This window comes from Eurosta solidaginis, chromosome 2, assembly GCF_040869045.1.
Source record: "Eurosta solidaginis isolate ZX-2024a chromosome 2, ASM4086904v1, whole genome shotgun sequence".
Taxonomy (NCBI): domain Eukaryota; kingdom Metazoa; phylum Arthropoda; class Insecta; order Diptera; family Tephritidae; genus Eurosta; species Eurosta solidaginis.
The window spans coordinates 154,923,490-154,940,498 of NC_090320.1; positions in this window are offsets into that span (position 1 = coordinate 154,923,490).

Genomic DNA, 17,009 nt, shown 5'->3' on the forward strand with positions numbered 1-17,009 from the left:
CATTCTGCTCATCTGAAGAACTATAGTCAGCAGTATCGTACTCGTTTTCGGAGACACTACCAGATTCACTTACATTTGGCAATTCCAGCTCAACTTCTTCCTCTGAATTGCTAATGTCACCTTCCGCATTACCTTTACCAACAACAAATTGATGTGAAACGCGATCATTTTTTGCATTTGACATTTCGAAGAAACTAACGTCACGGCTTATAAGGAATTTGTGATCAGATTTCCTGTACAAACGATATGCCTTTGATTCATCGCTATATCCCACAAATATACATTCGTCCGATTTGGCATCCAGTTTCGTTCTCTTTTGCTTCGGTATGTGCACCATTGCAATGCACCCAAAAATACGTAACATTTTTAAATTTGGCTTGACGCCAGACCAAATTTCTTCAGGACTCATACTATTTCCTCTGCAAGGAACGCGATTTATCAAGTATGCAGCTGTGTTTGCAGCTTCAGCCCAAAAAATATTATCAAGACCGGAATCGAATAACATACACCTTACGCGCTCCATGATCGTCCTATTGATTCTCTCAGCCACCCCATTTTGCTCGGGCGTATATGGAGCTGTTTTTTGGTGTATAATTCCACATTTTTGAACAAATTTAAAAAATTGGTCATTGCAGTATTCAGTGCCATTATCCGTTCCCAGGATTTTAATGCTGCGACTGCACTGATTTTCAACTAAACATTTAAATTCTTTGAACTTATCAAGAACGTCTGATTTTCTAACCATTGGCAATGCAAATATTTTTCTAGAGAAGTCATCGACAAAAACCAACAAATACCTAGCACCGCTGAATGAGCTTGTGCTAATTGGACCTAATACATCTGAGTGGACTAAATCTAATAGATTATTTGCACGTATGCCACTCTCTCTGCTTATTGTTCGAGTTTGCTTGCCTTTCGCACACACAATGCACTTGCCATCATCTGGAGTACTGTAATAAACATCACCAGAATAATTTTTTATACTGTTTAAACCTTTGTTGCAGATATGTCCAAATCTGCGATGCCAAAGTTGAAAATTATCAATCGCAGTCATTGTCTTACTAATAGGCTCTGGTTTACAATTCAAACGATATAAATTGTTTTCACCGTATGCTGTTGCAATTAATTTTCCAGCATCGTCATAAATTTTACAACCGTCGCCTTGAAACACCACCTTTTTTCCTTTCATTGTCATTTCACGAACAGACAATAAATTTGCACAAAGGTTTGGCACATATTCAACATTTTTTATGGTTGTCATTTGTTCGTTGTTTGTTTTGTTCATGACAATGTTAACGTTACCTACGCTTTCTATTGGTATTCTTTCTTTGTTTTCCAAAATTATATCTTTGTTTTGTGAAGGTTTTTCATCAACTAATAATCGACGATCATTGGTCATATGCGAAGTGGCACCCGAATCAATGTACCATACATTTTGTGAATATGAATATAGACAACTTGCCATCAACGAATTTGAAGATGTTGTAGTCTTTTTCTGTTCAATACCTTCTGCCGCTTTTTTAAAGTTTTTTGTATAATTTCTCCTCAAATGCCCCTCTTGACCACAGCCGAAACAACGAAAATGTCTCTTATTGAAATTGAGTTATTCCAAAATGGCTTGAAGCTTGAAGCTAGGCCGTGTAGATTCAAAGATAACGTACAATCATTACGGATTTTTTCAATTGTTTCTGTAAAAATATAAAAAAAATCGTACTTTGCGAGGAAGGATCTCGAAAACTTTTTATTCTCTTGCAGATTTTTGTTCTCTTAGCTCTGATTTATTACAAAAAAAATAAAATAAGCTTTCATTCAACAAAATCGATGAACCAATACAAAAGTTATAAGCATTCAAATAAATATATCCATATAGTAAAACTTAAGTACCCTACAAATAATAGCATATCTACATATGATTCTGTCTTAACTCTATGATCTTGTTTTAGCAGGCTCGAATATTATTTTTTTGGTATGCGTAGTGGAACTTTTTTTCCTGAGCCCAAATCCTATCGAAAAATCGATGGCACGATATCGGTTAACTTTCGTCCATACAAATCGACCCACCCTAATGTGCATACTGACCTGTTGTTTGTGTGATCACATTAGAATAAACAGGGAAGGCACGCGATCGTGCGACCACATTTTGACCACTTCGCTGTCTTTACGATCATGCCTCCATTTTCATTTGATTGTAAAACTGTTATGTTTTCAAAAACTGTTATTGACAACGTTTTTAGCGGATTTTTGGGTCGGACAGGGTAACATATGAACATTTTTTTAGTAGGTCATAAAAAAACCTTAAAAGTCAAAGTCGAAAAAAAGTCAAAAGTGAAATTTCGCAGGCTCGAAAATTATTATTTTTTGGGTATACGTTGTGGAACTTTTTTTCCTGAGCCCAAATCCTATCGAAAAATCGATGGCGCGATATCGGTTAACTTTCCTCCATACAAATCGACCCACCCTAATGTGCATACTGACCTGTTGTTTGTGTGATCACATTAGAATAAGCAGGGAAGGCATGCGATCGTGCGACCACATTTTGACCACTTCGCTGTCTTTACGATCATGCCTCCAATTTCGCATTGGTTTGAACAAACCAAACGAAAATTACGACCTTGTAAGCCATGCCCAGATAGTACTTAGATTATGGAGGGAACACTTCTCAGCTCTCCTAAATGAAGATAGCAATTTACCGCACATGGATGAAGAGCCCGATCCCCCAAACGATGATGATGGAATATATGTCTCCCCGCCGGATTTTGACGAAGTCACAATAGCAAAAAACATATTAAACAAGTAAGGAAGGCTAAGTTCGGGTGTAACTGAACATTACATACTCACCTGATAGCTAAGGGAAAATCTGTGGAACAGAGTAAATTACGAACGCGTGGTTACAAAGTAGAATAGCGACTGACTTTATTAATGTGTATATAAGAATAGATAATAAAGAAGAAATACAATGAATGATGCCAGATTTATATTATTTTACAATACTCCACGTTAATAGCATATCTGGCAGTAATTACAAAAATTAATTTTATGCATTTCAATAATTAAGTTAAGCCCAGCTTGTTATTAATGAGTTGGTTCTTTGAAGCCGGAACACCTTTTGTTAAAGCGTCAGCTAGCATCTCCGATGTTGAAATGTATTCCAATTTTATTGACCCATCTTCAAGCTTTTCGCGCGTATACTTCAACTTGATGTCAACATGCTTTGTACGTGGTGAAAAATTATTGTTTGTTTATTGTCACAGTGCAACGTAGTTATTTCATTACAGTCAGGAATCAATTCCGCCTTTAAACGCCTTAACCAAATCATTTCTTGCAAAGCATTTACAATGGACATCAGTTCCGCTTCTGTCGAAGATAAGGCAACTGTGCGTTGACGATGACTGCCCCAAGTTATAGCTCCGCCCTGCATTGTGAAGACGTAACCAGATGTCGATCGCCTTTTGTCAACATCTGCAGCCCAATTGGCGTTGCAGAAACCTGTGAGGGCCTCACCACTTTTCGCATAAACGATACCCTTTTCTATTGTTCCTTTCAAGTATCTCAGAACACGTTTAATGGCTTGCCAATGAGCCTTTCCAGGATTTTGGGAAAATCGACTCAACAAATTAACTGCATACTAATATCAGGCCGATAAATCAAGCGGCGTAGATACGGGATTGCAGTCATCCATTCCAAAACGTTTAAGAACTCTAGAAATATACTCAGACTGATCTATTTTAAACGTTTTATTTACCTCATTACGCTGAACACGCATGCCCAGAACTGAGTGTGCCACACCCATATCACCATTTTGAATTTCGAAGAGAGTTCCATTTTGATACGTTTAGCAATTTGTTTATCGTTTGAAAATACCAAGACGTCATCAACGTAAATAGCTACATACACCATGCGTTCATTGTTTACATGGTAATAAATGCACTGATCGACGTCGCTGCGTACAAGACCAAGATCGATCAAGGCTGCATTGAGTTTTTTGTTCCATATTCGACTCGCCTGCTTAAGGCCGTACAATGATTTCACCAACCGGCATACTCTGCCCGTGCCATCGTCAAAACCCTCAGGCTGCTTCATGTATACCTCCTCCTGCAAATCCCCATTCAGGAAAGCAGTCACTGCATCGAGTTGGTATACATCCATATCATGCTTTGCAGCCAAAGCAAATAAGAATCGTATCGAATTATACCTGACAACAGGTGCGAACGTTTCAGTAAAGTCGATTCCCTGCTTTTGCGAACATCCCTTGACTACCAGCCTAGCCTTATGACGTACGACTTCGCCATCAGCATTGCGTTTTGTTTTAAATACCCACTTAGAAGCTATGACTTTCTTATGTGCGGGAAGATCAGTGAGAAACCATGTTTTGTTTAATTTATGTGAATCCATCTCAGCCGTCATTGCGTCTGACCAATCATCAGCTTCTACACTTTTAGCTGCATCCTCAAAGCTAACAGGATCATCAGTCTCATATATATTGGTACAAAATACGGATTGCTTGTTTACTTTATCAGCAATACTCTTAGATCGACGAACATCAACCTCTTTCATTTCATTCTGCTCATCTGAAGAACTATAGTAAGCAGTATCGTACTCGTTTTCGGAGACACTACCAGATTCACTTACATTTGGCAATTCCAGCTCAACTTCTTCCTCTGAATTGCTAATGTCACCTTCCGCATTACCTTTACCAACAACAAATTGATGTGAAACGCGATCATTTTTTGCATTTGACATTTCGAAGAAACTAACGTCACGGCTTATAAGGAATTTGTGATCAGATTTCCTGTACAAACGATATGCCTTTGATTCATCGCTATATCCCACAAATATACATTCGTCCGATTTGGCATCCAGTTTCGTTCTCTTTTGCTTCGGTATGTGCACCATTGCAATGCACCCAAAAATACGTAACATTTTTAAATTTGGCTTGACGCCAGACCAAATTTCTTCAGGACTCATACTATTTCCTCTGCAAGGAACGCGATTTATCAAGTATGCAGCTGTGTTTGCAGCTTCAGCCCAAAAAATATTATCAAGACCGGAATCGAATAACATACACCTTACGCGCTCCATGATCGTCCTATTGATTCTCTCAGCCACCCCATTTTGCTCGGGCGTATATGGAGCTGTTTTTTGGTGTATAATTCCACATTTTTGAACAAATTTAAAAAATTGGTCATTGCAGTATTCAGTGCCATTATCCGTTCCCAGGATTTTAATGCTGCGACTGCACTGATTTTCAACTAAACATTTAAATTCTTTGAACTTATCAAGAACGTCTGATTTTCTAACCATTGGCAATGCAAATATTTTTCTAGAGAAGTCATCGACAAATACCAACAAATACCTAGCACCGCTGAATGAGCTTGTGCTAATTGGACCTAATACATCTGAGTGGACTAAATCTAATAGATTATTTGCACGTATGCCACTCTCTCTGCTTATTGTTCGAGTTTGCTTGCCTTTCGCACACACAATGCACTTGCCATCATCTGGAGTACTGTAATAAACAACACCAGAATAATTTTTTACACTGTTTAAACCTTTGTTGCAGATATGTCCAAATCTGCGATGCCAAAGTTGAAAATTATCAATCGCAGTCATTGTCTTACTAATAGGCTCTGGTTTACAATCCAAACGATATAAATTGTTTTCACCGTATGCTGTTGCAATTAATTTTCCAGCATCGTCATAAATTTTACAACCGTCGCCTTGAAACACCACCTTTTTTCCTTCCATTGTCATTTCACGAACAGACAATAAATTTGCACAAAGGTTTGGCACATATTCAACATTTTTTATGGTTGTCATTTGTTCGTTGTTTGTTTTGTTCATGACAATGTTAACGTTACCTACGCTTTCTATTGGTATTCTTTCTTTGTTTGCCAAAATTATATCTTTGTTTTGTGAAGGTTTTTCATCAACTAATAATCGACGATCATTGGTCATATGCGAAGTGGCACCCGAATCAATGTACCATACATTTTGTGAATATGAATATAGACAACTTGCCATCAACGAATTTGAAGATGTTGTAGTCTTTTTCTGTTCAATACCTTCTGCCGCTTTTTTAAAGTTTTTTGTACAATTTCTCCTCAAATGCCCCTCTTGACCACAGCCGAAACAACGAAAATGTCTCTTATTGAAATATTTGTTGTTCTGTTTTGGTTTGGAATTTTTTGTGTATAGTGCATTACCAGCGTACTCGCTCTTGCTGTCGAACTTTGTATCTTGCAACAACAAACCTTTTATATTGTCGACCGTTAATTTGCTTTTGGAATTTTCCACTGCCATAACTAGCGCTTGATACTCGTTTGGCAAACCGGCAAGCATTAATGACGCAATAACCTCATCATCAATGTTCAAACCGGCACCCTTCACCTTTAGTGACGTCATTACCATTTCGTTGATATACTCCTGCATTGAAGGGAAATGTTCCAACTTCAGCTGTACTAGTTTTCGTAGCAAATCAACTTTGCGTGTAAGACCGCTGTCTTCATACGCCGACATGAGGGAGCGCTTGTGGCACTTGCGATATGAGCGAAATTATATGGCTCAACCATAAGCGTAATTTCCGCCAATGCTCGCTCATCGACACTTCGTTCTTTTTCCTCTTTTACCCCATGTTGTGTTATGCTCCAGCAGCTCTTCAGCACCAGATACGATTTTGCGTGCCTTTTCCACACATCAAAATTTTCACGTCCACGAAGCTTTTCGAAAGGAAAGTTCAGTGTATTAGCCGCCATTTTCAATTTATCTCTAGGCAAATAGGCCCATAACCTGTTGAACAGAGTAAATTACGAACGCGTGGTTACAAAGTAGAATAGCGACTGACTTTATTAATGTGTATATAAGAATAGATAATAAAGAAGAAATACAATGAATGATGCCAGATTGATATTATTTTACATTAAAATCACCATATAGGAAAATGAACCTAGGGTAACCCTGAAATGTATTTGTATGGCATGTGTATCAAATGGAAGGTATTAAAGAGTATTTTAAGAGGGAGTAGGCCACAGTTCTATGGGTGGACGCCATTTAGGGATATCGCCATAAAGGTGGACAAGCGTGACTCTAGAATTTGTTTGTATGATATGGGTATCAAATGAAAGGTGTTAATGAGTATTTTAAAAGGGCGTGCGCCTTAGTTCTATAGGTTGACGCCTTATCGAGACATCGCCATAAAGGTGGACCAGGGGTGACTCTAGAATTTGTTTGTAAGATATGGGTATCAAATGAAAGGTGTTAATGAATATTTTAAAAGGGCGTGGGCCTTAGTTCTATAGGTGGCCATCTTTTCGAGATATCGCCATAAAGGTGGACCAGGGGTGACTCTAGAATTTGTTTGTACGATATGGGTTTCAAATGAAAGGTGTTAATGAGTATTTTAAAAGGGAGTGGTGCTAGTTTTATATGTGAAGGCGTTTGTACCCATATGAAAGGTGTTAGTGAGTATTTTAAAAGGGAGTGGGCCTTAGTTCTATAGGTGGACACCTTTTCGAGATATCTCCATACAGGTGGACCAGGGGCCACTCTAGAATTTGTTTGTACGATATGGCTATCAAATGAAAGGTGTTAATGAGTATTTTAAAAGAGAGTGGTGCTAGTTTTATATGTGAAGGCGTTTCCGAGATATTGACCAAAATGTGGACCAGGGTGACCCAGAACTTCATCTGTCGGGTACCGCTAATTTATTTATATATGTAATACCACGAACAGCATTCCTGCCAAGATTCCAAGGGCTTTTGATTTCGCCCTGCAAAACTTTTTCATTTTCTTCTACTTAATATGGTAGGTGTCACACCCATTTTGCAAAGTTTTTTTCTAAAGTTATATTTTGCGTCAATAAACCAACCCAATTACCATGTTTCATCTCTTTTTTCATATTCGGTACAGAATTATGGCATTTTTTTATTTTTCGTAATTCTCGATATCGAAAAGGTGGGCGTGGTCATAGTCGGATTTCGGCTATTTTTTATACCAAGATAAAGTGAGTTCAGATAAGTACGTGAACTAAGTTTAGTAAAGATATATTGATTTTTGCTCAAGTTATCGTGTTAACGGCCGAGCGGAAGGACAGACGGTCGACTGTGTATAAAAACTGAGCGCGACTTCAACCGATTTCGCCCTTTTTCACAAAAAACAGTTATCGTCCTAGAATCTAAGCCCCTACCAAATTTCGGAAGGATTGGTAAATTTTTGTTCGACTTATGGCATTAAAATTATCCTAAACAAATTAAATTAAAAAGGGCGGAGCCACGCCCATTTTTAAATTTTCTTTTATTTTTGTATTTTATTGCACCATATCATTACCGGAGTCGAATGTTGACATAATTTACTTATATACTGTAAAGATATTAAATGTTTTGTTAAAATTTGACTTAAACATTTTTTTTTCTTAAGTGGGCTTGATCGCTCTCCGATTTTGCTAATTTTTATCAAGCATACATATAGTAATAGGAGAAACATTCCTGCCAAATTTCCTCATGATATCTTCAACGAGTGCCAAATTACAGCTTGCAAAACTTTTAAATTACCCTATTTAAAAGTGGGCAGTGCCACGCCCATTATCCAAAATTTTACTAATTTTCTATTCTGCGTCATAATTTCAACTCACATACCAAGTTTCATCGCTTTATCCGTCTTTGGTAATGAATTATCGCACTTTTTCGGTTTTTCGAAATTATCGATATCGATTTTTCCTGAGCCCAAATCCTATCGAAAAATCGATGGCGCGATATCGGTTAACTTTCCTCCATACAAATCAACCCACCCTAATGTGCATACTGACCTGTTGTTTGTGTGATCACATTAGAATAAGCAGGGAAGGCATGCGATCGTGCGACCACATTTTGACCACTTCGCTGTCTTTACCAAACGAAAATGACGACCTTGTAAGTCATGTCCAGATAGTACTTAGATTATGGAGGGAACACTTCTCAGCTCTCCTAAATGAAGACAACAATTTACCGCACATGGATGAAGAGCCCGATCCCCCAAACGATGATGATGGAATATATGTCTCCCCACCGGATTTTGACGAAGTCAGAATAGCAAAAAACATATTAAACAAATAAGGAAGGCTAAGTTCGGGTGTAACCGAACATTACATACTCAGCTGAGAGCTAAGGGAAAATCACGATATAGGAAAATGAACCTAGGGTAAACCTGGAATGTATTTGTATGGCATGTGTATCAAATGGAAGGCATTAAAGAGTCTTTTAAGAGGGAGTAGGCCACAGTTCTATGGGTGGACGCCATTTAGGGATATCGCCATAAAGGTGGACCAGCGTGACTCCAGAATTTGTTTGTATGATATGGGTATCAAATGAAAGGTGTTAATGAGTATTTTATAAGGGCGTGGGCCTTAGTTCTATAGGTTGACGCCTTATCGAGATATCGCCATAAAGGTGGACCAGGGGTGACTCTAGAATTTGTTTGTAAGATATGGGTATCAAATGAAAGGTGGTAAAGAATATTTTAAAAGGGCGTGGGCGTTAGTTCTATATGTGGCCATATTTTCGAGATATCGCCATAAAGGTGGACCAGGGGTGACTCTAGAATTTGTTTGTACGATATGGGTATCAAATGAAAGGTGTTAATGGGTATTTTAAAAGGGAGTGGTGTTAGTTTTATATGTGAAGTCGTTTGTACCCATATGAAAGGTGTTAGTGAGTATTTTAAAAGGGAGTGGGCCTTAGTTCTATAGGTGGACGCCTTTTCGAGATATCTCCATAAGGGTGGACCAGGGGTCACTCTAGCATTTGTTTGTACGATATGGCTATCAAATGAAAGGTGTTAATGAGTATTTTAAAAGGGAGTGGTGCTAGTTTTATATGTAAAGGCGTTTCCGAGATATTGACCAAAATGTGGACCAGGGTGACCCAGAACTTCATCTGTCGGGTACCGCTAATTTATTTATATATGTAATACCACGAACAACATTCCTGCCAAGATTCCAAGGGCTTTTGATTTCGCACTGCAGAACTTTTTCATTTTCTTCTACTTAATATGGTAGGTGTCATACCCATTTTGCAAAGTTTTTTTCTAAAGTTATATTTTTCGTCAATAAACCAACACAATTACCATGTTTCATCTCTTTTTTCATATTCGGTACAGAATTATGGCATGTTTTTTTATTTTTCGTAATTTTCGATATCGAAAAGGTGGGCGTGGTCATAGTCGGATTTCGGCTATATCGTCCTAGAATCTAAGCCCCTACCAAATTTCACAAGGATTGGTAAATTTTTGTTCGTCTTATGGCATTAAAAGTATCCTAGACAAATTAAATGAAAAAGGGCGGAGCCACGCACATTTTTCAATTTTCTTTTATTGCACCATATCATTACCGGAGTCGAATGTTGACATAATTTATTTATATACTGTAAAGATATTAAATTTTTTGTTAAAATTTTTAAGTGGGCTTGGTCGCTCTCCGATTTTGCTAATTTTTATTAAGCATACATATAGTAATAGGAGTAACATTCCTGCCAAATTTCCTCATGATATCTTCAACGAGTGCCAAATTACAGCTTGCAAAACTTTTAAATTACAGTCTTTTAAAACTGGGCGGTGCCACGCCCATTGTCCAAAATTTTACTAATTTTCTATTCTGCGTCATAATTTCAACTCACATACCAAGTTTTATCGCTTTATCCGTCTTTGGTAATGAATTATCGCACTTTTTCGGTTTTTCGAAATTTTCGATATCGAAAAAGTGGGCGTGGTTATATTCCGATATCATTCATTTTAAATAGCGATCTGAGATGAGTACCCAGGAACCTACATACCAAATTTCATCAAGATGCCTCAAAATTTACTCAAGTTATCGTGTTAACGGACAGACGGACGGACGGACATGTCTCAATCAAATTTTTTTTCGATACTGATGATTTTGATGTATGGAAGTCTATATCTATCTCGATTCCTTCATATCTGTACAACCAACCGTTATACAATCAAAGTTAATATACTCTGTGAGCTCTGCTCAACTGAGTATAAAAACAACAAGTCCGCGTGCGCTGATGGATTGCCTGCGGAGCTATTCAAATACTACGGCGAGGAATTGGTAAGGCTCATGCATCAGGTTCTTTGCAAAATATGGTCGGACGACTACATGCCCGACGATTGGAATCTAAGTATTCTTTGCCCAGTCCACATGAAAGGGGATACTGCAAACTGCGCCAACTATCGCGGAATCAGCCTCAAATAATCTTAATATATAAAAAACAGGTGTCACAGGTTTGAGGCCAATGGACTCATAAACTACTGAACCGATTTTGAATTTGTGTGTGTAGTTTGAAATAACTTGAAATATAGGATAGGTTATATCTCAGTTTATAGTCACAATATTATTTTATTGCAATTTTTTTTGTTTATACGTAATATTCAAATGTTACGTATACGCAGTGGCAGTCATATTTTCAGGTGCTGCGGATAGAGGTACTATGACATTTTTTTTAATACAGGAGAGTATTTAGTTGTTCCATATGAAATTTTTAAGCCGAATTTCAAAAGCAACGAAAATTTGCATTTCGTTTTAATATAATAGTGAAGTGTGAAAAATAAAAATCTATATATATAAAAAGAAAGGCTAAAATGTGTGTTAGTTGGTCGCCGGTGTTTGAAGAGATGCGTCGGTCGATTTTGTTCAAACTTTCACACAAGTTGCGTAACCCTCACGCGGTGGTTACTACAGGTACAGGGTCTCGAGATATAAGCCAAAACGTGGGCCACTGAATGCCTAGACAGTGTTTATACAATATGGATATCAAATGAAAACTGTTGATGAGTGCTTTGGTACAGAGTGATATATTATCCACAGACGGACTGGGACTGGGATTAGGACTAGGATTGGGACTGAGACTCGGAGTGGGACTGGGACTGGAATAAAATACATACCACCCTCTGGGACAGGCAATAAGGTATGCAGAAGATTGAGAAGGAATTGAGAGAAGAGAAAAGAGAGAAGGAGATTGAGAAAGAGATAGAATGAGACGAAGATGGAGATAGATGAAGCGAAAAAGACGGAGGGAGGAGTGAACAAAAGGATTAGGAAAAAATGAAGAGGGGGGGAGGGCAGATTCAGACGGAAAAAGCTTACTAAAATGTATGCAGATAGGCCAAATTTAGGGCAGAACAACGTCTGCCGGGTCTTCTAGTCTAATATATAAAATTTTTCTGTCACGGTGTTAGAGGCTTAACTCCTCCGAAACGGCTGAACCGATTCTCATGAAATTTTGTGAGCATATTTGGTAGGTCTGAGAATCGACCAACGTCAACATTTTTTTCGCTACGTGTCTAGGGGGTTGAGATCAAAACGTGTACTCGGTTACCCCTAGAATATGTTTATACAATATGGATATCAAATGAAAGCTGTTGATGAGTGCTATAGTACAGGCTAATTTTCAAAGCCCTGGGTGATTAGGGTCTCGAGATATAGGTCAACACGTGGACCCGGGTACCCCTAGAATGTGTTTATACAATATGGATATCAAATGAAAGCTGTTGATGAGTGCTATAGTACAGGATAATTTTCATACAACTGGGAGGTTAGGGTCTCGAGATATAGCCCAAAACGTGGACCCGGGTACCCCTAGAATGTGTTTATACAATATGGAAATCAAATGAAAGCTGTTGATGAGTGCTATAGTACAGGATAATTTTCATACAACTAGGCTAGGGTCTCGAGATATAGCCCAAAACGTGAACGCGGGTACCCTTAGAATGTGTTTATACAATATGGATATCAAATGAAAGCTGTTGATGAGTGCTATAGTACAGGATAATTTTCATACCCCTGGGTGACTAGGGTCTGGAGATATAGCCCAAAACGTGGACCCGGGTACCCCTAGAATGTGTTTATACAATATGGAAATCAAATGAAAGCTGTTGATGAGTGCTATAGTACAGGATAATTTTCATACAACTAGGCTAGGGTCTCGACATATAGCCCAAAACGTGAACCCGGGTACCCTTAGAATGTGTTTATACAATATGGATATCAAATGAAAGCTGTTGATGAGTGCTATAGTACAGGATAATTTTCATACCCCTGGGTGACTAGGGTCTGGAGATATAGCCCAAAACGTGGACCCGGGTACCCCTAGAATGTGTTTATACAATATGGAAATCAAATGGAAGCTGTTGATGAGTGCTATAGTACAGGATAATTTTCATACAACTAGGCTAGGGTCTCGACATATAGCCCAAAACGTGAACCCGGGTACCCTTAGAATGTGTGTATACAATATGGATATCAAATGAAAGCTGTTGATGAGTGCTATAGTACAGGATAATTTTCATACAACTGGGAGGCTAGGGTCTCGAGATATAGCCCAAAACGTGAACCCGGGTACCCTTAGAATGTGTTTATACAATATGGATATCAAATGAAAGCTGTTGATGAGTGCTATAGTACAGGATAATTTTCATACAACTGGTAGACTAGGGTCTCGAGATATAGCCCAAAACGTGGACCCGGGTACCCCTAGAATGTGTTTATACAATATGGAAATCAAATGAAAGCTGTTGATGAGTGCTATAGTAGAGGATAATTTTCATACAACTGGGAGGCTAGGGTCTCGAAATATAGCCCAAAACGTGGACCCGGGTACCCCTAGAATGTGTTTATACAATATGGAAATCAAATGAAAGCTGTTGATGAGTGCTATAGTACAGGATAATTTTCATACAACTAGGCTAGGGTCTCGATATATAGCCCAAAACGTGAACCCGGGTACCCTTAGAATGTGTTTATACAATATGGATATCAAATGAAAGCTGTTGATGAGTGCTATAGTACAGGATAATTTTCATACAATTGGGAGACTAGGGTCTCGAGATATAGCCCAAAACGTGGACCCGGGTACCCCTAGAATGTGTTTATACAATATGGAAATCAAATGAAAGCTGTTGATGAGTGCTATAGTACAGGATAATTTTCATACAACTGGGAGGCTAGGGTCTCGAGATATAGCCCAAAACGTGGACCCGGGTACCCCTAGAATGTGTTTATACAATATAGAAATCAAATGAAAGCTGTTGATGAGTGCTATATTACAGGATAATTTTCATACAACTAGGCTAGGGTCTCGAGATATAGCCCAAAACGTGAACCCGGGTACCCTTAGAATGTGTTTATAGAATATGGATATCAAATGAAAGCTGTTGATGAGTGCTATAGTACAGGATAATTTTTATACAACTGGGAGGCTAGGGTCTCGAGATATAGCCCAAAACGTGGACCCGGGTACCCCTAGAATGTGTTTATACAATATGGAAATCAAATGAAAGCTGTTGATGAGTGCTATAGTACAGGATAATTTTCATACAACTGGGAGGCTAGGGTCTCGAGATATAGCCCAAAACGTGGACCCGGGTACCCCTAGAATGTGTTTATACAATATGGAAATCAAATGAAAGCTGTTGATGAGTGCTATAGTACAGGATAATTTTCATACAACTGGGAGGCTAGGGTCTCGAGATATAGCCCAAAACGTGGACCCGGATACCCCTAGAATGTGTTTATACAATATGGATATCAAATGAAAGCTGTTGATGAGTGCTATAGTACAGGATAATTTTCATACAACTGGGAGGCTAGGGTCTCGAGATATAGCCCAAAACGTGGACCCGGGTACCCCTAGAATGTGTTTATACAATATGGAAATCAAATGAAAGCTGTTGATGGGTGCTATAGTACAGGACAATTTTCATACAACTAGGCTAGGGTCTCGAGATATAGCCCAAAACGTGAACCCGGGTACCCTTAGAATGTGTTTATACAATATGGATATCAAATGAAAGCTGTTGATGAGTGCTATAGTACAGGATAATTTTCATACAACTGGGAGGCTAGGGTCTCGAGATATAGCCCAAAACGTGGACCCGGGTACCCCTAGAATGTGTTTATACAATATGGAAATCAAATGAAAGCTGTTGATGAGTGCTATAGTACAGGATAATTTTCATACAACTGGGAGACTAGGGTCTCGAGATATAGCTCAAAACGTGGACCCGGGTACCCCTAGAATGTGTTTATACAATATGGGTATCAAATGAAAGCTGTTGATGAGTGCTATAGTACACGATAATTTTCATACCATTGGCTGGCTAGGGTCTCCAAAAATGGGCCAAAATGTGGACCCGGGTACCCCTAAAATGTCTTTATACAATATGGATAACAAATGAAAGCTGTTGATGAGTGATTTAGTACAGGATAATTTTCATATAACTGGGAGGCTACGGTCTCGAGATATAGCCCAAAACGAGGACCCAGGTACCCCTAGAATGTGTTTATAGAATATGGATATCAAATAAAAGCTGTTGATGAGTGCTATAGTACAGGATAATTTTCATACCCTGGGTGACTAGGGTCTGGAGATATAGGCCAAACGTGGAACCGGGTATCCCTAGAATGTGTTTATACAATATGGATAAGAAATTAAAGCTGTTGATGAGTGATTTAGTATAGGATAATTTTCATACAACTGGGAGGCTAGTGTCTCGAGATATAGCCCAAAACGTGGACCCGGTTACCCCTAGAATGTGTTTAAACAATATAGATATCAAATGAAAGCTGTTGACGAGTGCTATAGTACAGGATAATTTTCATACAACTGGGAGGCTAGGGTCTCGAGATATAGCCCAAAACGAGGACCCGGGTACCCCTAGAATGTGTTTATACAATATGGATAGCAAATGACAGCTGTTGATGAGTGCTATAGTACAGGATAACTTTCATACAACTGGGAGGATAGGGTCTTGAGATATAGCCCAAAACGTGGACCCAGGTACCCCTAGAATGTGTTTATACAATATGGATAGCAAATGACAGCTGTTGATGAGTGATTTAGTATAGGATAATTTTCATACAACTGGGAGGCTAGTGTCTCGAGATATAGCCCAAAACGTGGACCCGGTTACCCCTAGAATGTGTTTAAACAATATAGATATCAAATGAAAGCTGTTGACGAGTGCTATAGTACAGGATAATTTTCATACAACTGGGAGGCTAGGGTCTCGAGATATAGCCCAAAACGAGGACCCGGGTACCCCTAGAATGTGTTTATACAATATGGATAGCAAATGACAGCTGCTGATGAGTGCTATAGTACAGGATAATTTTCATACAACTGGGAGGCTAGGGTCTCGAGATATAGCCCAAAACGTGGACCCGGTTACCCCTAGAATGTGTTTAAACAATATAGATATCAAATGAAAGCTGTTGACGAGTGCTATAGTACAGGATAATTTTCATACAACTGGGAGGCTAGGGTCTCGAGATATAGCCCAAAACGAGGACCCGGGTACCCCTAGAATGTGTTTATACAATATGGATAGCAAATGACAGCTGCTGATGAGTGCTATAGTACAGGATAATTTTCATACAACTGGGAGGCTAGGGTCTCGAGATATAGCCCAAAACGTGGACCCGGTTACCCCTAGAATGTGTTTAAACAATATAGATATCAAATGAAAGCTGTTGACGAGTGCTATAGTACAGGATAATTTTCATACAACTGGGAGGCTAGGGTCTCGAGATATAGCCCAAAACGTGGACCCGGGTACCCCTAGAATGTGTTTATACAATATGGATATCAAATAAAAGCTGTTGATGAGTGCTATAGTACAGGATAATTTTCATACCCCTGGGTGACTAGGGTCTGGAGATATAGACCAAACGTGGACCCGGGTATCCCTAAAATGTGTTTATACAATATGGATAAGAAATGAAAGCTGTTGATGGGTGATTTAGTACAGGATAATTTTCATACTACTGGGAGGCTAGGGTATCGAGATATAGCCCAAAACGTGGACCCGGGTACCCCTAGAATGTGTTTATACAATATGGATAGCAAATGACAGCTGTTGATGAGTGCTATAGTACAGGATAACTTTCATACAACTGGGAGGATAGGGTCTTGAGATATAGCCCAAAACGTGGACCCAGGTACCCCTAGAATGTGTTTATACAATATGTATATCAGATGAAAGCT